Consider the following 22,895-nt stretch of genomic DNA (forward strand, 5'->3'; position numbering starts at 1 on the left):
GCTTGTCTGCCTGGGAATGACTGGGTTCATACTGAAAGTGACTGGGGCCCTACCTTACTCTACTGGGAGGGACTGAGAGTGAAAGGAACCATACAGGGCATGACTGGGAACAACTGGGACCATGTTGGGGGCAACTAGGATCTTACTGGGAATGACTGGGAGCATAAAAGCTTGAGTGGAATTTTTATCCCGTGGCATTCCCGGGGAGCAGCGGCAGCTCCGCGCCCCCAGCCCGGGGGGTGGGAGCAGGGGAACCACTGGCAGCACCTTCGGGGCACAGCCGAGGGCTGGGGGGCTCCTCCCCCACTTCATTTTCTCTGCCCAGTTCAAATCATCCCCTCCCATTCAAATCCCCTCCGTTCACATTTTCGCCCCACCATTAAAGTTTCCTTGCCCCAATTCAACTTTTCTCCCCAATTAAGCCCTGAGGCCCCTCCCCGCCCCCGGCTCCTCCCGGCAGGACCCGGCCGGGACCTTCTGGAAACAGCAGCAGAAAGAGTTCAAAAATTCCTCATTACTTCCATCGATTTCCTTGGTTTCCGGGGCATTTTCCTGCGGCTGCTCCGGGCCATGGCTGAGGGGTCCCCTCGGGCTCCAGCCCCTTTCCAGCCCCTTTTTCCAGCTCTTTTCCTCAGCTGACCCAAAGCTGCGGATTTTGGGGGGTGGGAAGAGTCGCTCTGCTCGGGGGTCCCCGCGGTGCCCCAGGGAGGCCCCGAGGCCGCAGCGCGGTTCCCTCCGGCCCCTTGGAGCGTTTGGAATCTCCAACTCTCAGCAATCGCTGTCCGTGGCATTCAATCCCCCCTGCAGGGTTTTCGCCCAGACCGGCTTTCTTTCCAGAGGGTTTTGTGGTTTCGCTTCGAGCCGGGGCCTGAGGGCACCGGAGCGGCCGCGGGTGCCGGGGCAGGAAGGGCTGAGGGACAGCACTGCCCCACAAACCTCCGGGAGGGGGACAAGGGCTGGAGGGGGCAAAGAGAGAATAAACACGAGATTTTAGAAAAAGAAAAAAACCCAGTAAAATATAGATGATATGTAAAATATAATAAAAGAGAACTCTGAAAAAAGAAAGTAACAACAGAGCTGCTTCTCCTGGGACTTTGGGTTTCTTGTCCAAGCTCCGAGCTGGGTGTGAGCCAGAAACCAGTGGCTGGGAGAGACATTGCTGCTGAAGGGCTTCCTATGGCCAGGACTAAAATGTCGAGTATCAAGGAACAGCTTGAGGTTACAGAAGCGCCAGCGCTCCCGTTGGATTCCCTCGTTGGAAGCTGAAAGCGGAGCTCCGTCTGGGACTCTGCTTTGTAAGGATTGAATGTAAAACTCCAGCGCAATCCCCGTTTCCCTCCCTCCTGTGGCCAGCGGCGCACGGAGAAGGGATGGGAGTTTCGGTGAGTTCGTGCTTCCCCCTGAGGGACAGGAATCCTTGCCGTGTCCAGCGGGGGTCCCTCCCCAGCCGTGCGGTCACTCCCCGGCCCGGCCCTGAGGCGCGGGGCAGTCGCGGGGCAGCCGCGCTCTGGCCCCGTCAGCGGCACCGCCGCTTCGTGCCGGGCAGGAGCGGCAGAAGGAGCCGGGCGGCGGCGGGGGCTGAATCCCGGCAGGAGGAGGAGGAGGAAGAAGAAGAGGAGGAAGAGGAAGAAGGGGCCGGGTCGGCCTGCGGTGTCCGATGGCCGGGGAGCAGCGGGGAGGCCTCGGGGAGCGGCGGCGGGCGGGGCTCTGCTGGAGCCGCCCCGAGGGGTTTGTGCCGCCCGGGTCCCTGAAGGAGCCGCTCCGCGGGACGGGCGAGCTGGGAACGAAAGGAAATACAGAGAAGAGAATAAAATACAATCAAAGAGCCGCAGCGAGAGGCGTCTGCCCCGCCCGCGTCTGAAGGAGCTGCACCGAGGGACGGGCGGAGGGTGAGTAGAATAAAATCCAGAGAATGGAGTAAAATAGAATAAAAAACTGCACTGGGATGTCCGCGGCGCCCGGTGTCACTGAAGAGCCGCACGGCGGGACGGGCGCTGTCGGGTGTGGCCAGAAGGGCAGCGCCGAGGAGGGAGAGAGGTGTGAATAGAAAAACAAAAAACCAGAAAGAATAGAATAAAATGCAATAAAAGAGCCTCACCCGGGAATCTCCGCATCCCCGCGTCACTGAAGGAGCCGCAGCGAGGGACGGGCGGGGCGCGGCCCGGATCGAGCCCCTCCAGCTGCGCCTCGAGCGGCGACCCCGCGGGACCGCGCCGGGGCCGGGCGGCGGCGGCAGCCGGAGCCGGGAAAGCGGCTTGGAGCGGCGGAGACGAGCGGGGTGTTCCCGACCAGCTCCGCTCAGCCCTCGGGCACCGGGGCGTTCCGGGGGTTGTTCTCGACCTGCTCCGCTCAGCCCTCGGGCACCGCGCTGGGGTCGCCGCGCACTTTTCACCCCCGGCCGCCCCCACGGGCCGGGCCCCGCGGCTCCCGCTGCCGCCGCCTCGGCCTTATGAACTCCCCTCCCCTCAGACCCTCCCGGGCACCGCCGGGCATTAGCGCAGCTCCCGGGGCCGTGTCCCGGCCACACTTGGGTATTAAATCCGACAGATTTGAGGAGCGGGCACAGCCCTAGAAACCAGGGCTTTGCCCTCGGCAGCTTGGAGCTGCACGAGGGGGATAAAGGATCCCCTGCACTCACCGATGCTCCCAGAAGCAGCTCTGCCCCCTAAGAATGGGGCTGTATTTGGGAGAGGGAGGATGGCTGGGATGGGGTCTGGAAGGAAACAGACACATGTTGGGATGAAGAGGTTTGGATGATCTGGTTCCTGAGGAGGTTTTGGGGCACCCTCCAATCCTGAGGGATGTGTTACTGGGAGGGGGGACACACCTGGCTCTTGCACTTGGAGTGCGGCCCACAGGGAAGGACATGGGGAGCCCATTTTAGGGTAGGTCCTGCTGCTTTCCACCAGTTTTGGGGGAGTTATAAACGGATTTGGGAGAATCCCCAGTCATTTTCAGAGGCGGAGGTGACGCCTTTTCTGGGAGGATCCTGATGCTTTCCACCAGTTTGGGGGGTTCTAAATGGCTTGTGGTGGAACCACTTTCGTGGGTTCTGACGCTGCCCACCCGTGCTCTGCACTGGTCCGGACTGGTGCTCCCAGTGCCGCGTGGGGCAGGGCCCTGGGGACCCCTCCACGGCACAGCGCGGCTGCTTTGGGGCTGGTGACACTTGCCCGGCACTGGCCATGGGGCGTGTGCTGGCAGCTGGGCTGTACTGGTGGTACTGGTGGTGCTGGGAGCTCCCGTGTCTGGGGGCAGTGGGACTCAGGTGAATGTGGGCACCTCAGGGGTGTGGTGGGGATGACGGGAAAATATTGAGAGAGGTGGGAAAAAGGGAGGAAGAGAGCAGAAAATGGGAGCTGGAATGCCCAGACCAGGAGTCCAGACCAGGGGTCTCCGGCCTGACTCCCCCCCAGCAAGTGGCTCCCACAACGCCACACCCTGTCCCCAAAATCCCTTGGCATCCCACACCCATCTCTGTGTTCCCCCTCCAAAATCCCCAGGCTCTTGCAGTGAGACAAAAGGGGTCCAAGTCCCCAGCTAGTGTGACCACAAGCCCCAAACTTTTTTCTCCACACAACAATCTTCCCTCTTTTCCCATTCCTGGCTTCCCCCACAGCAGCTGGGAGCAGCCAAGAGCCCAGCGCTGCCCCAGCCCGACCGGCCCCAGTTCCATCCCTGCTCCGCCCATGGGATGCGGTGGGTTTGGGGGGAGGGGGCCAAGGGTGGGCGCTGGGCCTGGGGGGAGGAGGAGCAGGGGTGGAGGAGGAGGGATGAAGGAGAAGGGGGAGAACGGACAGGAGGAGGAGCAGAAGGAGGAAGTGCAGGAGGAGTGGGAGGAAGAGGAGGGATAGAGGAGGAGCGGGAGCAGAACAGGAGGAGGAAGAGGAGGCAGCACGTGTGTCCATCGCTCCCCGTATCTGCAGCCCCCCGCCCCGGGAGCATCACCCCCCCGCATTCTGCAGGGAACCGGGGAGGGGAAGCTCACCCCAAATACCTTGTGTGGACCCTGGGAGGGTTTTTTGGGTGGTTTCCACTGGCAGCTCACAGCAGAGCCCCGGCTGTGGGTGGGGGGATGCGGGGTCTCCCCCCATATGTGGGTTGGTCTCCCTGGGCCAGGCTCTGGTACCACGTGGCAATCGCCCGGTGCCGGTGCAGCGTGAGGGGGACACCAGTTTCAGGGACACTGGTTTTGGGGACACCGGTTTCGGGGACTGCCTGGGAGATCCAGGTTTAGGGGAAGCCTGAGAGCCACGGAGTGGGAAGAGCGGAGAGGGGCGATCCCGGAGCTGGGGGACCCCTGGCAGCCTGAAGGGAGGGGGAAGATGGAGAGCAGGGGAACCGGGGACCCCCTGGACACCGAAGTGGGGAGCCCGGAAAGGGGGGACCCCTGGGATTCCCCGGACCCCTGATAGCCCAGAGAAGGCAGGAACCCCGCATAGGGGGGAACCTCAAAATACACAGGACCCCAGAAGCCAGGAGAGGGAAAATGACCCAGAGCCCAAAGTGGCGAAAACAGAGAGGGAACTCTGGGGAGGGTATTTTTTGCTGAATCTCAGAGTTTTTGGTTTGAATCAGCATTATTTGGGCTGAACCTTGAGTTTTGGAGGGGAGGAGTGAACCTTGGTGTTTCTGAGGTTAGTTGAGCTAAATGTTGGTGGTTTGGTTATTGTGGGGTGTAGAATCTTCATATTTTGGAAGGGCTTTTTCCTGGATATTGAGATTTTTGGAGTTTTGTGGCCTTGTCTTTGTGTTTGGGGTTTTTTTCTGCTGGATTTTAGTATCTTGGAGATTTTCATTGACACAAGATGCCCAGAGACTTCTGGAGATGGATTTGGGCAGAAGGAACCCCCAAGCCACTGCACTCACCCCTTGTTTCTCCCCCCAAACCAGGTTTTGTCATTCCCAAGGCATGGCCGGATGGAGGAGGAGGAAAAGCTCCGGAGATGCTGCACAAGGAGGGGCTGCAAACGCAGCCCAGAGAGATCCAAGGAGGAAAGAGCCCCCCTGTGCCGGGAAGGCGGCCGGAGATCCAGGCAGAGCTCGGAGCTGGGGGAGAAGCCTCAGGGCGGGGAGAAGCCCCACAAGTGCTTGGAATGTGGGAAGGGCTTCAGGTGGAGCTCCAGCCTGAGGGAACACCAGGGGATCCACCCTGGGGAAAAGCCCTATGAGTGTGGGGAATGTGGGAAGAGCTTTGGGCAGAGCTCCCACCTGATCCGGCACCAGATGATCCACACCAGGGAACGGCCCTACGAGTGCTTGGAATGTGGGAAGAGCTTCAGCTGGAGCTCTGCCCTGAGAAAGCACCAGCGAACCCACACCGGGGAGAGGCCCTATGAGTGTGGGGAGTGTGGAAAGAGGTTCCAGACCACCTTCAATCTCCTCGTACATCAGTGGATTCACACAAAAGAGAGGCCCTTCTGCTGCCCCGACTGCGGGAAGGGCTTCAAGCAAAATTGCACCCTCATCACCCACCAGTGCATCCACACTGGGGAGAGGCCCTACGAGTGTCCCCAGTGTGGGAAGAGCTTCTCCAGGAGCTCTGCCTTGACCCAACACCAACGGAGGCACCGCTAAGGGAAGCCCTGCGAGTGCCCCGAGTGCGGGAAGAGCTTCGTGCGCTGCTCCAGCTCCATCCCCCATGGGAGGATCGGCGTTGGATGATCCCCAGTGACCCCCGTGGGGCAGAGCCCTGGTGACCCCCGTTCCGGGTGATCCCCGCTGGGGGGGGGGAAGGTGTTGGAGAGATTTCTTTGCCTTCTCCTTGTGCTGCTGGGATTTGGTTGGGAATAAATTCCTTCCTCGTGCCCAGGCTGAGTCTGTTGTGCCCGTGCTGGTGTTTGCTGAGGGATCTCTCCCAGTCTTATCCCATCCCAAGAACCCTTGGATAAATTTTCTCTCCTCTGTGCGGCTGCAGGGGGCAGGGACAGAGTGGCTTTGGTGGGTACCTGGCATTGTTCCAGCATCCCCCCAGGCCATGGACATCCCTGGGATCCCAGTGTGCTGGTGCATTCCCCTCTCCTCCTTTCCAGGCTGCACTGTGATCTGAGAAACGCTTGTTAGGCCTTGGCTTTGAAAACAGCACCTGGGCTCAGCTCTTTCCGAGCTTGTCACAAATACTGTCTGCTCCCAGGAACTGCTGAGGAGCTCCTGCTTTCCTTATGACCAGCCCTGGAAAAGGTTCCTCTTGCCTGAATGGCATAGCATTCCTGCTCTCCCACTTTCAGAGAAAGTGCCAACCCAAACTGTGGCTGGGATGAAACATCGTTATGGCTGAAGCCCACTCTCTTGGGACCCTCTCAACAGCGGCCCAAAAGGAGACCCTTTGAGCTCTCCTGGGCTGCCGTGGGCTCTGACCAGCAATCTCCCTCTGAGGGGGCCTCTCAGAGCCAGCAAACCTTCAGGTTTGCTATACCTGGAGATCGCCAAACCACGATGTGTCCTGGGCCAATATTCTCACTGCTCGAGGCCTGATTGTGTGCCCAGAAGGAGAGGAAAAAGCTTCCAAAGTGAGGATTTCACTGACCTCTGAGGGCAATTTTTCACAGGAACCTTGCTTGCACTGACTGTTTCTGTCTGCGTGTGTGCCCCTGCGCATATGCTATAGCAAACCTGAGAGAAATACTGCTTTCTTAGGTGTTTAAGTGAGTCAAGGTTCTGAAAAGTTAAAATTTTAGCTTAGAAGAAATTTGTATTGATTAAGACACAAAGTAGAAAAACAAAAGATAAGTTAATGCTTAGTAGATGCCTAAGCTAGAGCTAAGTGATGTATTATTTGCCATTATATTTTTAAGTTTTGTTTATAGAAGGAACCAAAATGAATGAACTGTCATCAAAAGATATTTAAACTAATAGAACCAAGAACAGCACCTGGGTTTCGTAATAATTAATCAAAAGTAGGAGATCTTGGGCTGCGCCAAGAGGTCACGAAGGCCTGTCAACAGCAAGGAGGTAAAAAGGTCACTGTGAGGAAGACATTCCTGACTTCCTCTTTCAGGACCACTGACCCAATTCGAGACCACCAACCCAATTCAAGAGAGAAACTGCGCATGCGTGAAAGACCAATGATCTCATTTTAATACAAAGCGGAGGATGGGAGGTGCTGGGGTCATACATATGCAGAAGATGTAAAACTTTGAGTAATAAATAGAGAACGAGAAACCTTGTACTTGGCTGGCATGTCTTTAGGAGGCTACTCCCATGCCCCCCCGCTGGTGCCTGAATAAACATACCACTTTCTAACTTTAATTAGTTAGAGGGTCTTTGTCCATGGATATCGAGATTTAATGAATCACCAGGAACCCTCAACTCCCTTGAAGCCAGCATCCCCCATATCCCCTGGAAGATCCCCCCAGGTCCCCATCCATGTCTTAGTTCAACATCTTTATTTTTACCCCGGGTTTGGGTGTTTTGAAAGGACAAATGAAAAGAAAATCAAGGCCACGGGGAGCCAGGAAGAGGCGGAGCCCCCCAGCCTGGTGTCCTCCCACACAGATCACCAGCACCACGGAGCTCTGGGGCTCTGCGCAACGGGGGTCACTGGGGATCATCCAACGCCAATCCTCCCACGGGGGATGGAGCTGGAGCAGCACACGAAGCTCTTCCCGCACTCGGGACACTCGCAGGGCTTCCCTTAGTGGTGCCTCCGTTGGTGTTGGGTCAAGTTAGAGCTCTGTGAGAAGCTCTTCCTACACTGGGGACACTCGTAGGGCCTCTCCCCGGTGTGGATGCGCCGGTGGATGATGAGGGTGGAGTTGCGCTGGAAGCCCTTCCCACAGTCGGGGCAGCGGAAGGGCCTCTCATCCGTGTGACTCTGCTCATGTTTGAGGAGACTGCAGCTCCTTGGAAACCTCTTCCCACACTCCCCACACTCGTAGGGCCTCTCCCCTGTGTGGCTTCTCTGGTGGACAATCAGGTTAAAGCTCTGGCTGAAGCTCTGCCCACACTCTCCACACTCGTAGGGCCTCTCCCCTGTGTGGATTTTCCAGTGGCAGATCAGACTGGAGCTGTCTCTGAAGCTCTTCCCACACTCCCCACACTCGTAGGGCCTCTCTCCGGTGTGGATTCTCTGGTGGACAATCAGTCTGGACTTCCACCTGAAGCCCTTCCCACATTTTGAGCACTTGTGGGGCTTCTCCCCACTGTGAAGCTGTTCATGGACCCCCAGCTCCAAGCTCTGGCTGGATCTCCGGCCGCCTTCCTCCTTGGACCTCCTTGGGCTGTGTTTGCAGCCCCTCCTTGTGCAGCATCTCTGGGGCTCTTCCTCCCCCTTAGATTCCTGCCCCGTGGAGCCACTCAAAACGGCCTCTCCCACCAGCTTCTGCCACGGGGATTTGTTCTCTCTGCGCTCCGTGCTCAGCTCCCTGTCTGGGGAGGAAGGACAAGCACAGGATGGCATTTGCCTCCGTGCCACAGGGAAGGGGAAGGAGATCCCCCCAGTCCGTCCCCGGCAGGACGGCGTCGGCAGCGGGGTTGTCCTGCAGCCGGGGGCGATGCTGGGCTGGGAGATGGAGCAGGAGAGAAGGGAAAGGGGCACTGACTTCCTCCTCACCTGCCTGGGGCTCCCGGGGCATCTTCCTCTTCTTCGCGGCCTCCTCCTCCTCCATCCGGCCACGGCTTGGCAATGGGAAATCCTGCTCTGGGGGAAAACAAGGCCTGAGCGCCTTGGGTTTGGTGGTTCCGCTGCCCGAGCCCAGCTCGAGAAGTCGCCGCTCCTTTCAGTGTCGAGGGGCCCGGACCCCACTCATCTCCAGCCTCCCCCACCCCTCCAGGCTGCAGGGGGTCCCCCGGCTCCGGAATCGCCCCCCTCCGCTCTCCCTACTCCGGGGCTCTCGCGTTCCCCCCCGGCTCTCCCGGGGATCCCCAAAACCGATATCGCCCCCACACCCCCTCCCAAGGGCCATTTGCGGCTCAGCTTTGGGCTCCTGCAAGCTCCGAACATCGCCTGCCCCGCAAAAAACCCTCCCGGAGACCCCCGATGGATTTGGGGCGAGCTCCCCCTCCCCGCTCACCTCGAGATGCGGGGGGGCGATGCTGCCGGAGCCGGGGGAGCTGCGGCCTCAGCGGGCGGGCGGGGGAACCGCGCGCTTCTGCTGCTGCTCCTCCTCTTCCTCCTCCTCCTTTTCCTGCTCCTCCTCTTCCTCCTCTTCCTCCTCCTCCTCTCTCCCTCCTCTTCCTCCCGCTGCTCCTCCGCTCCCGCCCCGGCCCGGGCAGGTTCCGACACCCCAAAGCAGCCGCGCTGTGCCCTGGGGGGGTTCCCAAAGCGGCCCCGCCCCGCGCGGCACTGGGACCGATACTGAGAGCACCGGGAAGGAACTGGGAGCACGATCCCTCCCAGTACGGCACTTACTGGGAGCACTGGGAGGCAACAGCGACTGGCGGCGGCTGCAGCCGGTGCTGGGCGTGGCCAGGATGAGGGCGGGGTTATGCAAAATGCAAGGGGAATACCGCGGTGTGATTGGTGGGCGTGGGTGGGCGTGGTTATGGAAATAGCGGAACGTTTCCCGCCGTGCGTTTGCAGGCGATGGGCGTGGTTATGTAAAATAGGTGGGCCCTGCTCGGTGTGGCGTGTGGGCTTGTGGGCGTGGTCATGCAAATTACGCTGGTATTGCCCAGTGGTTTGTCGGTCTGGTGGGCGGGGTTATGCAAATAAGAAGGCCCGTCCGCATTTAGGTGTTGGACGTGGTGTCCGGTGTCCGGTCCCGGAGCGCGGAGCCCGGTCCAGGGAGTGTCCGGTGTCCGGTCCCGGAGCGCGGAGCCCGGTCCAGGGAGTGTCCGGTCCCGGAGCGCAGAGCTCGCTCTGGCCACTCGAGGAGGGGAAGTTTTGGGGTCCCCAGCGTCCCCTGGGGTGGGGAGAGGGGGATTTAGGGTCCCCAGGAGAGGGGGCCGCCCCCCGAGCTCCCCCCCCACTTTGTGCTGTCTCCAAGAGTGTCCCCAGATCTCCCCCCGTCCCGGGGGCGCGGACCCCCATCCTAATCCCGGTCCCGATCCCGATTCCGATCCCGGGAGTGGCTGACCCCGATCCCGATTCCGGGGGCGGCTGATCCCGATCCTGACCACGGTTCGGACCCCAATCCTGACCTCAATCCCGATCCCGGGGGTGGCTGACCCCGATCCCGGGGGTGGCTGACCCTGATCCTGACCCCGATCCCGATCCTGATCCCGGTCCCGGTGCCACGTGAGCGCCTTTGCCCGGGGTGGGGGGGTGACAGCCATGGCCGCCCCCCCGGCGCGCACTGTCCCTGTCACCGCTGCTCCTCGGGCATCGGCCGGGACGTGGCCGTGCGGCTACCTGGGTGACGGGGGTGTCCCCAAATGTCCCCAAGGCGGGAGGGGACACGGGATGCACCGGGAGGGGATGGGGGGGACACCCCCGGATTGTCCCCAGCACGGGAGGGGGACAAGGGACAAACCGGGAGGGGATGGGGGGACACCCCAGGACTGTCCCCAACACGGGAGGGGGTCCCCGACAGGATTTTGGGGTGTCCCTGATGGGATTTTGGGGTCCGCAGTTCTGGCCACCACGCAGAACCTGTCGCAGCCAGGTTTTGGGGTTCCTGGGGTGTTCCTGAGGGCTTTATGGGACCCCCTGATGAATTTTTGGGGGTTTTTGGGGTTGCATGCGGGACCTGTGCCAGGGGATCCCTGATGGGGTTTTTAGGATCCCTTTCAGGATTTTGGGGTCTGCAGTCCTGGCCACCATGCGAGACATGTCCCAGCAGGTTTGGGGGTGTTCCTGATGGGGTTTTTGGGATCCCTGACAGGATTTTGGAGATTTTGGGATCCCTGGCAGCTTTTTGGGATCCTGAATCACCCAAACTGGACCAAGAGGCACTTCAGAGACAGTCAGAGAAGTGGGTATTTGCTTTATTCAGCGCCGGATACGTGGGGGATCTCTCCTCCAAAAACACACACACACACACACACACACACACACACACACGGCACTTCCTACAACACAATATTATGGGCAAAATTCATGAATATTCATCACATTCTTTGGGATAGGGGTGGTTATACAAATCAGTTCTTGGAAGTCATTAATATCATTAGCATATGTGTCGCACATGAGTGGTGTGTCCTGGTGGTCGCACTGAGGAAGGCTCCTCTTCTTCCTCTCGGGTCTTTCCAATGAAGATCCGTACTCTTCATCACAATGCACTTTTCACCTTTCTTTCTGGAGCACGGGCAGTCCTTTGTGGGGTGACTCAGCAGTTTCTGTGCTGGTTTCAAACAGATTCTTGTTCCTCTTATCTTGACAAGATTAGGGCGAATCCTGCTTCTCCGGTTTTGTGATTAACATTTGCTGTCTCCCAATAGTTAACTGTGCTTACACGAATTAAGAACTGATCACCCGTTTCTCAATCCCCCCTTTTTCTTTGGTCATTTGTAATTCTTTACAAATCTCGCATGTCTTGAAAGTAAGTACCCTTTTCTGCCTTGCTTCTGGGTTTGTGCTTTTGCCACTGAGCATAAGCACGGCGATTCCAAGTACATAACTGTCGCTGCTGGAGCTGCCCGGTCACTCGCAGTGACGGGTCTGATGCGCTCCGAAGACCAAGATGAAGCTGGTCTCGCCGCAAGAGGCAAAGCTCTCAGGGTGCTGAATGGTTTGCACTCGCAGGCAGAGGCAAGAAGGAAGGAGGGGACTCCAGTAGAGTATCCAGGGCTTTGTTGTCCTCAGGGGGACCAGGGACCGAAGACCCCAGAAAAGGGGTTGCACAGCTTTTTAAAGGAGGGTTGGACAAAGGGCAGCAACAATCTCAGGACCAGTGGGGAAGGAGAAGGGGAGGGTTCACAGGTGGAGTGACATACAATTAGCCAATGAGGGAAAACAAGGGGAGGGGAGAAATTCAAAGAGACCAAGGGGGTATCGAGGGGGGGAAGAACTTTCTAGAAGGGGGAGGGGAAAGGGGTGGTGTACATCAAGGATTGGCAGCTAAGGCAAGGTGTATACAATGCAGCAAGGGGAGGGGAAACTACAAACTGATTGAAAATTAAATGATCAGGGACAGACCAAGTACGGGGGGGAAGGTGCACAGCAACATCTCCCCCGTTTTTGTTTAAAAAAATAAAGGAAAATTAAACCTTAAACTGGGGGGCTTTGGGTATCATCCCAGCAAGATGCTTCTCTGGTAGCCACGGCTACGGCTGCCTGGGTAGATCTTGTACCACTGGTACTCTTTAACGAGAAGGTTTTCTCTACTGCTGTCAGTAGGAGTCTTTTGATGCACCCAAAGAGTAAGAATAGAAGAAAGATGTTGTTAAGACCTGGAAGACTTTGAGGTTTATAAATATAAGGGGGAGTAATTGCAAGGCGCTGTACTGTATTTATATTGGTGCTTTAATAAATAATAAGTCATTTAATAAGTAATAAAGTGATAGAATTACAGATGGACCATGACAGGAAAATAATTTGCTGCAGGAAAAATTCCTCAGGACAGCTGGTTATTCCCAATATCTGCTGTAATTGAGTAAGGAGAAATGGACAACAAGCCATGTCTGATTACCAACATGCCGATGTTGTGCTCTCTTCCCCAGTCTGCTCTCCAAAGATCTGGGACTGACAAAGATGAAGGAATTTGAAGAGCTATTCTGGTTATTTCAGAGAAAGTTTAAAATGGAGAAGGGATTGGGGTAATTAGGAGGCTCTCATTACCCATCATTTTCAGTGCTGCCTTTTGTAGCAAAAGTGACAAATGTGCCCTGTTGGTGTTGTGTTGGTGTTTAGATTTTCTGAGTCCCTCAGCCCTGAGCTGGGTTCCCATCCTGGTGGAACTGTCCTGCCTGGTGCTTGCAGGATGCCCTGGAACAAACCCTCTGCCCCATCATCCACAACGAGCAGAAGGGCATGAGGACAGTGCTGCGAGGATGGGCAAGGAGGGGCACTTTGCTTGGGGAGAGTGGGGCAGGAGAGGCCTTCAATGGCCTGGCAGAGATACTCCGAGTTTTTGTTGGTTTCCATACAACAAAAGGTTTCCCCTTCCCTCAGAGATACGGAGTGATGCTCTTGGCCGGGTCCTCCTTTCTCTCCTGCCTTCCTTTGCCTGCTCTTTTTCCCTCCCAGTGTCTCCCTTTGCCCAGGGCAGCTCCCAGCCAAAGACCCTCCCCTGATGGTTTTTTTTCCCCAATCCAGGAGCTAAAGCAGCCCTGGATGAAGTTATGGAGGCTGGCAGTGAAATGTCACTGTAAGATCTTGCTCCACTTGGGTTTCAGCCCCTTCAGAGCTTTGCCTTGAAGGGCAGGAACATCTTTTCCTCACTGGGAACTGGAATTCCAGCTCATTGCAGTGTGTGCCATGGATCCCAGAGGGGCATTCCCAAGGCTCCCATGCTGCTGGTCCTGCCGTGCCTCCCAAGGGAGCTGTGCAGGGCCAGGGGACAAGGTCCAGCAGCTGGGAGGGCTCCCAGAGCAGACAGCAAAGGCTGCTTTGCTGCACATTTTCCAGCTGGAAGCAGAGGGAAGAAGGGAAGGGAGTCCCTGACAGAATCCTGGCATGCTTGTGGCTGGAAGGGACCCTGCCCATGGGTTAGGATGCCAAGAGGGAGAGACGCCTGTGCCCCAGGGAAGGTGCAAGTGAGACCATATGAGGACAACAAACGGATTTTATTGGACATGCATTTTATTGTAACAACAAATGGGAGGGATGGGATTCTAGAGGATGTGTGGATGTGTATTTTAATTTGATATTCTTCTTATTATTATTACTATTTCCTTCTTCTTCATCTAAGTCTTCTTCTTCTTTGCCTTCTTCTTTTTAATTACTTCTACTACTCCTGCTTCTTCTTCTTTTTTGTCTTACTCTTATTCTTCTTATTCCTATTTTAATTTTTCTTCTTATTTACTACTACTGTTTTTTCTTCATCATATTCTTCCTATTCTAATTAATCTTATTCACTTGTTATGCTTATTCTTTTCTTTTTCATATTCTTATTGCTTACTACTATTTCTTCTTCCTCTTCTTCTTCTTATTCCTATGCTCTTCTTATTCTTATTCAACTTACTATTTTTATTAATATTCTATTCCTTTTTCTTCTTCCTCCTATTTACTACTGCTATTTCTTCATCATCACAATATTCCTATTCCTATTCCTATTCCTATTCCTATTCCTATTCTTTTTTCCTGTATGAGGAGGGTTTTTTTAATTTCTGGGGTTTTTTTTTAAACTATTACTATTTCTTAAAGTCAGCTTCCACTTGTTGAGTCAAAGTCCTGCAGTCATGTCCGTGGCCTTTGATGCCACCAGGGGAGGTTCAGATTCAAGATCTGAAGCAGTTTTTCCTTGGCAGAGGCGTGAGGCACTGGAAGAAGTTGCCCAGGGCAGTGGTGGAGTCCTTGTCTCTGCAGCGTTCAGGAGCTGTGCAGATGTGGCCCTTGGGGACGTGGTTTCGGGGCGACGCTGGCGCTGCCCGGGTGCCAGTGGCACCGGGTGCCCGGCAGGGTCTCTGGGCACCTCGGTGACTCTCTGGGCTTCCCCGCCGAGCGCGCCGGCACCGAGCGCGCTCCACGGGCGCTGTTTGGGGCCGGCCACGCCGGTGACTTTGGGCGTCGGGGAGACGCCCCCGGCACGGCCCAAAGCAGCCGGGGCAGCTCAGGCTGCGGGGCCCGGCCAGGCCGAGGCCGCCCGTGCGGCTCCCGGGGGCCCGCGCAGGCCCCGGCCCGGCCGCCATCGGCAGCCCCGGGCCGGGCGGGCGCTACTCCCGCGTCCGCGGCGCCAGGCAGCGGCAGCGGAACAGCGCCCGCAGCGCCCGCAGCGCCCGCCTGAGGCGGCCGGGCCGCTTGCTGGGGGCAGCCGGCTGGGCAGCCGAGGGGCCGCGGGGGCTGTGCGGGGCAGGCCCCGGCTCCTGCCAGGCCAGCACAGGAGAAGCTGCGGGTCCCGTGGCGGCTCGGCCTCGCACGGGGGGAAGCGAGGCCCAGAGCGGCTCCCGTGCCGGGCGCTCGGCCCAGGCCTCCCGAGGGACGGGCGCCGGGAGCCCGTCTGCCGCAAGAGCTGCCAGGCTTCGGCGCCCGCCTTCTTCGCGCAGCTCGAGGACGCTGAGTCCGTCCCAGGCGGCGTCCTTCGGCAGCGAGGGCGGGACCCCGAAGCTGAAGATGCACGTGTATTGCCAGGTGCTCTGTGTGAGGTCTCTGTCGCTGCCATCTTCCTCTATGCAAACCTCTCGGTAGATGTACTCTTCCCCCTCATTGAGCTCTGCGTGGCACGGCTCTGGCTCGATGCCGTTATCCCCGTCAGAGGGGTCTTGGGAGCTGCTGACCTCTCCTTGGGACAGCTCTGGCTTTGCCGCACCTTGGCACTCTTGGGACAGCTCAAGCTGGGTGTGGTATTGGCAGTCTTCATTGTCTCCAGCTGAGGTGCCCTCCTCGCTCCCTTTCTCTGCCAGGAGTGACCCCCTGTCTGCCTCCTGGCCCCTCACCCTTCCTTCGCCCTGCTGGGACAGCTTTGGGTCATTCCCCTCTTCTTCCCCTTGAGGCAGCTCCTGGACTTTCACTCTTTGTTCCCTCTGGTAGAGCTGTTGCTGTGCCCCGTCTCCCCACTGCACACTCACACCCATCTTCCACGGGTTCAGCCCTTGGTGACTCCACACTCCGCACAGGGACACTTCCTGCACTGGCACTGCTGGTACCCACTGGGACAACTCACGGCCTGTTGCCTCTTCCCACAGGCGAATCTCTTGGGGCCGAGTGTCTCTCCCCTGGCAAGGCTCCTCATCCATGCCAGGTTTCCTCTCTGCCTCCTTGATGACAAAGGGCCCCTGCTCCTCTTCAGTGTCTGTCTGTGGCCTGACTGAGGCACTCTCTGCCCCCACCAAGTGCCAGCTGAGGGTCTGGTCTTGCAGCTCGCTGGGCACAGGGGTGGGTGTCTGGGAGGAGCTGGGGTTTGCCTTGTCCTCTTCCATCTCTGAGGTCCTGTAGCACAGAAGGATTGCGGGAGCTGCTTCCTTCTGCGACAGTGGCTCTCAGCAGACGGGGCACTCCAAGGTTCTGCGCCCCTTAGATACCCTCGGCCAGGGCGGGGCTCTCTGATGTCACAAGGGTCTCTGGGCACCCCCATGTTCCGCATGGCCAAGGGCCCTGACACCACGCGCCTGTGTCACAAAGGGCCGTAGCCGGTGCCCCTTCAGCAGCCGAGCCTGCTGGAAGTAGCACTGAGCAGGCCCTGGACTTGGGCACTTGTAGCCCTTGGCCTCTGTGAGGCTTTGGCCACAGTCCCGCTCAACAGCCCAATCTCCACACACTGGCTTTGGCGGGTGGGCTACTCAGGGCACGAGCCATTGGCCAGATGGCCGCAGCCAGGGACTTGGGGGCATTGGCTCCATGTGCAGCTGCAGGCCGGGGACGAGGGGTGTCCCTCAGGGCTCTGCCTTGGCCCTGGGGCTCTTTAGTGGCGTCCCCAATGACACAGGCAGGGGCTCGAGCTCCCCCTCAGCACGTTTGCAGGGGATGGGCAGCTGAGCGTGGCAGGGGCACCATGGCAGGATTTGGCTGTGCACAGGGACCTGGGCAAGCTTGAGAAGTGGCACAACGAGAACCTTACGAGGCCTCACAAGGCCAAGTGCCAGGTGCTGCACCTGGCCCGGGGTGATCCCCGAGTCCCGGATTCATCCAGGCCGGAAGAGACCTTCCTATCCCTCAGTTTGGGGCTGCCTCCCTGGCCGCTCCCAGCACCTCCAGAAGCAGCACTGGCTGGGCCTTGGGGTTTCTGGTGCCCTTGCCCACTTCCAGCAGAGCTGGTGGAGTGGGTTGACCCTGAGTTGATGGACAGTCTTTTAGACTAATGATGCTTCTCACAATTTACACATTTAAACCACACGGAAACGCAGGAATTCCTTTCGTACCAGCTCTCCTGCCGGAAGGTGGGGCGGCCTTGGATCCTCCAGGCCCCGCCGGGCCAGGGCCCCTGCACCCCCTCCTTTCCCAACGCCGCGGCACAGAGCCTGTGTCACTGCTGGGGGGGAACTGTCCCAGAGCCGCAGGCAGCTAAAGCCAGCCATGGACTGCTCACAGCTAAACCCATCCGGCGCGGCTCCCTGGGACCGGCGGGTCCCTCTCCTCTCCACGCGGAGCCGGCGGAGCCAGCGGGAGCCGGCGGAGCCTCCTGTCTGCAGCCAGCACACTCCGCGCTGAACTGAAGAGGACACCACGCAGCCAGCAGCACAAAGGGAGCGAGGCTTTCTCCACCGTAAAGCCCGAACAAGAACACTCTTCAACGTGGCGGCTTCGGAGTCAGAGAGAAGAGAAAGTGAGTCCTGTGGGACGGAGCTGGAAATGGCGACGGGAGAAAAGAGGGCGGTGCCACGATTCTCGCGCGCAGCTGAAAAACCTTCCTGCAGGCCGTGGTAAGAAACTGTAATATCACAAACTGTTTGTCTCTTTGATCCATTTGGAGTACATGGCGGGATGGAGAATTCACGCGTGGCCCGTGAAAATCGTGAAGAGGGGCCATGCCAGAAGTGAGAGGCTTTTAGAGACTTGTGGTGAAGAAAGCCTTTGTGTTCAGGCCAGAGTAACTCATCCTTAAAAAGCTTAATAACCCCATGTGATGGCCCATGTCTGGCAGTGTGAAGGAACTGTGAGATTTTTCAGGGCAGAGATGTTTTACACCACAGCAGATTGTTTCTTTCTGGGTGGGTCTGCTGTTGGTGGCACTTTGGGAACCACGTGATGCAGAAGAAAACCCTTTTTTCCTTAAGCATAACAAAGAGACTTTTCAAGAACTGCAACACTGACCGAAATCCCATGTTCTGCTTCCTTTGTGCGAGTTGGGTAAAAGGAGGGAAGTGCTGGAAGAGAGGGGAGGTTTGCTTGAATTTCTTGTTATTTCTTTTTACTTTTAATTCTGTTAGTAATAAACTTTTTCTTTGTACAGCAACTGTTTAAGTTTGAACCTGTTTTGCCTCGCAGCTCTCTAGTTTTCCTCAATATTTTCTTATTTTCCCCTTATGAAAAATAACAGATTTCGTGTGCTTGACGCTCAGCTGCGTCAAACCACGACAGGCAGAGCCCTGGTGCCCCCCGTCTGAGTGATCCATGTTTGGATCCAGTGTCCTGGGTTTGCATGGTCAGGCTTCGGAAATAGGGGGCCTCCAGGGGTGGCTTCCTTGAGCAGCTTCCAGAAGCTTCCCCCGTGTCCGGCTCCTGTTCCGCCCCGCCCCTGAAGGCGAGGGTAACCCAGGGTCTGGTTCATGGCTCCCTGGGGCAGATTAGAGTGAAACAACAGTGAAAGATCTGTGTTTATAAATATATCTCTGTAGGGTTTATTTCAGAACAGTTTGGTTGCTGTGTTTGGGGGGGGGTTGGAGCCCTTTTGGTTACCATCTCCAGTAATATTAAAAGCATAAAAGTAACACTCAGGAAATGTATAAGGGCAAAGGAAGTACGAGAGTAGAAGGATACAGAGTCAGCAGCCCTGGATCAGCAACAAAACTTTTGGTTTGGGTTGTTCCAACGTCCCTGTCCTTGGTGTAAGTGATGGTCCCAGGCTGGATCCCGTGGGGGCTGGGGAAGCCCCGGAAACTCCAAGTTCCGTGGGTTAACACAGGTTCAGGTTTGGGTGAACACCCAGGCACCTCCCCCGGGGGAGTTTTGCAGTGTCCGATGTCACACTGTGGATCCCGGGGCACTTTGGGGGCTCTGATGGTTTATGGCCCCTTCTAAGACATGGCCCTGCCCCTCCCGGCAGCGCAGCTGAGCCGGGCATGGCCCATGCGAAGGGATGGAAACCTCCAGCCCTCTGTGTGCATGTCCCGGGCCTGCCCCGGGCGGGTTCCCAGAGCTGGGCCAGCTGTGTAAGGGAGGGCGCTGCCCTGCTCCAAAGCCCTGTCCCACCTGGCCGGATCTGCTTCCCATCGGCCTCTGCCCTTCCCTGGCTCCAGGCCCGGCTCGTCCCCTCCGGGCTGGGTGTTCCCCCCTGTGCCCCCGGGCGCTCCCTGTGCCCACGGCCAGCAAAGGCCCCACTGCTGTTGCTGGTGGCCAATGGTTTGAGCCACTAACCCGGAACATTTCAGTCCCTCACAGCTCTGCACCCCAAAAGCCGAGAGGGATCAAAGGCGCCTCAAAGCGACTCCATCCCACTGCAAACAGCTCAATTCCACCTCAAAACAACTCCATCCCACCTCCAAATTTTGGGGTATCCTCTGTGCCCAAATTGCTCCCAGTTGTAGATGTTCCTGTCCATGAACTTCACCCAGTTGTTGTCATCAAGGAAGTGCCAGTGGGCTTTTCCCCAGGAATGGAACACACCTGTGTGCGAGACAGGTCAGGGGGTGCCCCCCTCCAGCAGCCCCCAGCACCCCACAGCAGGTTGGGAGCTCAAGGGCCCCCCCTGGACACCCCTTTCCCACCCCTCTCTGCCCCACGGCTGCCTCAGCACCAGCTGCTGGGTGGGGAGGAACCCCCCATGAGACCCCCAGGGAGGGACAGGGGTTTGGGGACCCCCCCTGTGAGATTCTGCTCCCCCGAGAGCCCCAGGGAAATGCTCAAGAGATCAAGTGATGGGGACACGAAGGGACTCTCATGGGAAGCCCTTTCCCGCTGTCCCCCCGGCCCTTATCCCCCTCTCAGACACCTTTCCCATCGTCCCCGCGCCCCTCCCCACTCACCCAAGAGCTCCTCACCCGCAGCCGGGGGCTCCCAGCAGCCAGAGCGGGGTGACACGGGGGGGACACACGGGGGTCCCCATTCCTGATCCATCCCAGGGCCGGTTTTGCCCCCCAATCTCGCCCCCCCGCGGGGTTCCCCAGAGTCGCTCCCACTGCCCCCAGTAAACGGGACTGGGGTGAACTGGGAAGCCTTCCTGGGAACGCTGGGAGCAGCCGGGTGGGGGCAGAGTGACAGCGGGGCTGGGGGGGACACACGACCCCCCCAAAATCAGCGCGGGGACGGAGCGGGGGGTCCCGGCCGGGCCCGAGGCCACGGGGGAGGGGCTGCGGCCGCCGGCGGCTCAGGAGCTCTGTGGGCAGAGCAAAGGGGGTGACACCGGGCTGGGGGCCCGGGGGGGCACACACGCTCTGGGGGAGGGGGGATGCGATCCCCAGGACCCCCCGTCACCTCCTCGAGCAAGTGAAAGCCGAGCCCCAGCGCCAGGAAGATGAAGCCCAACACGACGTCCCCGATCCCCGTCAGAATCTTGCTGCGGGCAGTGTCCGCTGGCATCTCTGGGGGGTCCGCAGGGGTCAGGACCGCCTAATAAAACCCCCCAGAGAGCCATCAGGACCCGCCAAACCCCTCTTTTTTTCGTCCCAAATCTGTCCAGAACACTGTTAAACCTTTCAGCACATGCCAAACCCACTCTCATCTCCTCCAGGACTCCACACACCCCATCCCAGTTGCTCTCTGCCTTCCGAGGATCCCCCAAACCCTCTCTCAGCTCCTTTGCCCAGGCTAAAAAGAAGGGTGGCTCTTGATGGAATGCCCAACACCGAGAAACAGGACAAGAGATCGGCCTAGAAGCATAGACAGCTTTGGGTTGGAGTGTTCTGAGAGAAGTGAGCTGCCCTCGTGAGAGGGGAGTGGATTGAGGGCACTGGGGAGGCACTGGGAGGGCACTGGGAGCGACTGGGAACGGAGCGCGCGGCACTGGGAGGCCGAGTCCAGCACGGGGCAGTCGGCGCTGCGGGTCTGCCTGGCAACTGATGAGTCATCAGAGAGACGCGCTCTGATTGGCTGAGGGGCGCCAGCGCCACGCACGGCTGGGATGGACACGCGCGGGAGCACTGGGAGACACTGGGAAGGACTGGGAGGGACTGGGAGAGACTGGGAGATCTCAGGGGAACCTGGGAGGACAAGAGGCCCCGGGGATGGGCTCCAGGGGGGCTGAGGGGCTCCAGGCTCATCCCCAGGGCAGGGCCCGAGGGGACTCGCTCTGCCCGACGTTCTGCACCTCTGCGCTCCGCCAGCAACGGGGCAACGATCTCGCGGTTGTGCCGGCAGAGCCTGTCCGCCAGAGCCCCTTTGTACCCCACTCTTGCTGCATGGCTGTTCCAGCACTGCGCCTGTTTCTCCCCACACGGGGTGTCCCCCACCAACAGCCCCACATCGCTGGCGAGTGCAGTTGCTGCTCCCGGTGTCAGATGCTCCTCTGCACCAACCTCACCCGCTCGCTGCCCTTCATGAAGTGACACTCGGACTTCATCATCCCCTGGAACACCCCTGTGTGTGCGGGACACAGCTCAGGGGGTGCCCCCCTGCAGCCCCCAGCACGCCCAGAGCTCCGGGAGCCACCCCGGATCCCCGCTCCGCACCCCCTGTGCCCCACGGCCGCCATGGGACCCTCCTGCCCGTGCTCCCACTTCCTCTTTTCCACCCTTCTCCCTATTTCACATCCCCTCCCCCGCCATTTCCAGCCGCTCCCCAGAGGAGTTTTGGAGTCCCATTCCCCCCTTTTCACCCTTTCCACCCTTTCCCCCACAATCCCCCAATCCCCAGCCCACTCCCGCTCACTTTTAGGGTCCCATCCTCCACTTTTCCCCACCTTCCCACCCCCTCCCACCCATTTCTCCCCCACTCTTCAGCCCCCTCCTGCTCTTCCTTTGAGGGTCCCCTCCACCTCTCACTCATTTTAGGGGTCCCATCACCCCTTCTTCCCCTTCTCCCCCCCTTTCCCATCACGTCCCGCCCCCCCCCCCGCTCACCCGAGAGCTCCGTGCCCGCAGCCAGGGGGGCTCCCAGCACCACCAGTGCCACCAGTACGGCCCCAGCTGCCACCACTCGCCCCATGGCCAGTGCTGGCCATGATTTTGATTGGCTGAGGGGCTTTAGGGACGCTGCAGCCTCGCGGTGGAGTTTTTTGGAGGGGGAACCTCGAGGTGCTGGGCAGGTGGGAGCTCAGCTGTGCCCAGAAATGTGTCCCCAGGGACGCGGGATCTCAGGGGTGCCCATGGCCTGGGGTGACGCTGGCCCCGTGCCAGGCACCCACCAAAGCCACTCTGTCCCTGCCCCCCGCAGCCGCACAGGGGAGAGAAAATGGAACCGAGGGTTCCTGGGTGGGGATAAGGACCGGGAGAGATCCATCAGCAAACACCAGCACGGGCACAACAGGCTCTAATTAGAGATATCAATTAAATTGATGACACCGAAAAAATAAGAGCAAGAGAATGAGAAGGAAAAGAAGACCCTTAAAAACACCCTCCCCCCACCCCTCCCTCCTTCCCAGGGGCTGTGGGGGCATCTCTGCATCCGGCACCTCCATCTCTGGAGCCGCCAGGGATTGGCTCTGCCAGACATGGAGGAAGCTTCCAGATCCTTCTCTCAGAAGCCACCTCTGAACCAACCCCGCTACCAAAAACCAGGCTGTGCAAGCCAAATACAGCCCCAAAACTGAGCTCCTGGAAGGTATCCAGGAGCTCAGCTGCACCCCAAAATGGGGATGGAGATGTCCAGGGCCTCAGGTGTGCCCAAAAACGAGGCCCCAGCTGAGGGTGTTCTCTGCTTGGCTGAGCGCTGCCTGAGGGCTGGGGCTGCAGCAAGGGGGGACACCCTCCTCCAGCGGGGATGTCCCAAAAACAGGGGACCCCCACAAGCCCCTCACAACCCCCGGGGCTGGGCTGGCCCTGCCTGGATGCCGGGAGACACCAAAACCGCTCTGTCCCTGCCCTCTGCTACTGCACAGGAAAGGCCCAGGAGCTGAGAGAAGGAGCGGGAGAGATCCCGCCCCGAGCACCGGCACGGGCACAACAGAGCCAGCCTTGGCACTGGGAGGGAATTTATTACCAACCAAATCACAGCAGCACAAGGAGAAGGCAAAGAAATCTCTCCAACACCTTCCCCCCACCCAGCGGGGATCACCCGGAACGGGGGTCACCAGGGCTCTGCCCAACGGGGGTCACTGGGGATCATCCAACGCCGATCCTCCCACGGGGGATGGAGCTGGAGCAGCGCACGAAGCTCTTCCCGCACT

At 58.7% G+C, this 22,895-nt stretch overlaps 1 pseudogene; it reads right to left on the bottom strand.

The window, feature by feature from the left end:
* Positions 1-7,600: 7,600 nt before the first annotated feature.
* Positions 7,601-9,454, bottom strand: LOC125318805 (annotated as a pseudogene).
* Between the last annotated feature and the right edge of the window lie 13,441 nt (positions 9,455-22,895).

This window comes from Corvus hawaiiensis, chromosome 31 (genome assembly GCF_020740725.1).
Source record: "Corvus hawaiiensis isolate bCorHaw1 chromosome 31, bCorHaw1.pri.cur, whole genome shotgun sequence".
Lineage (NCBI taxonomy): Eukaryota > Metazoa > Chordata > Aves > Passeriformes > Corvidae > Corvus > Corvus hawaiiensis.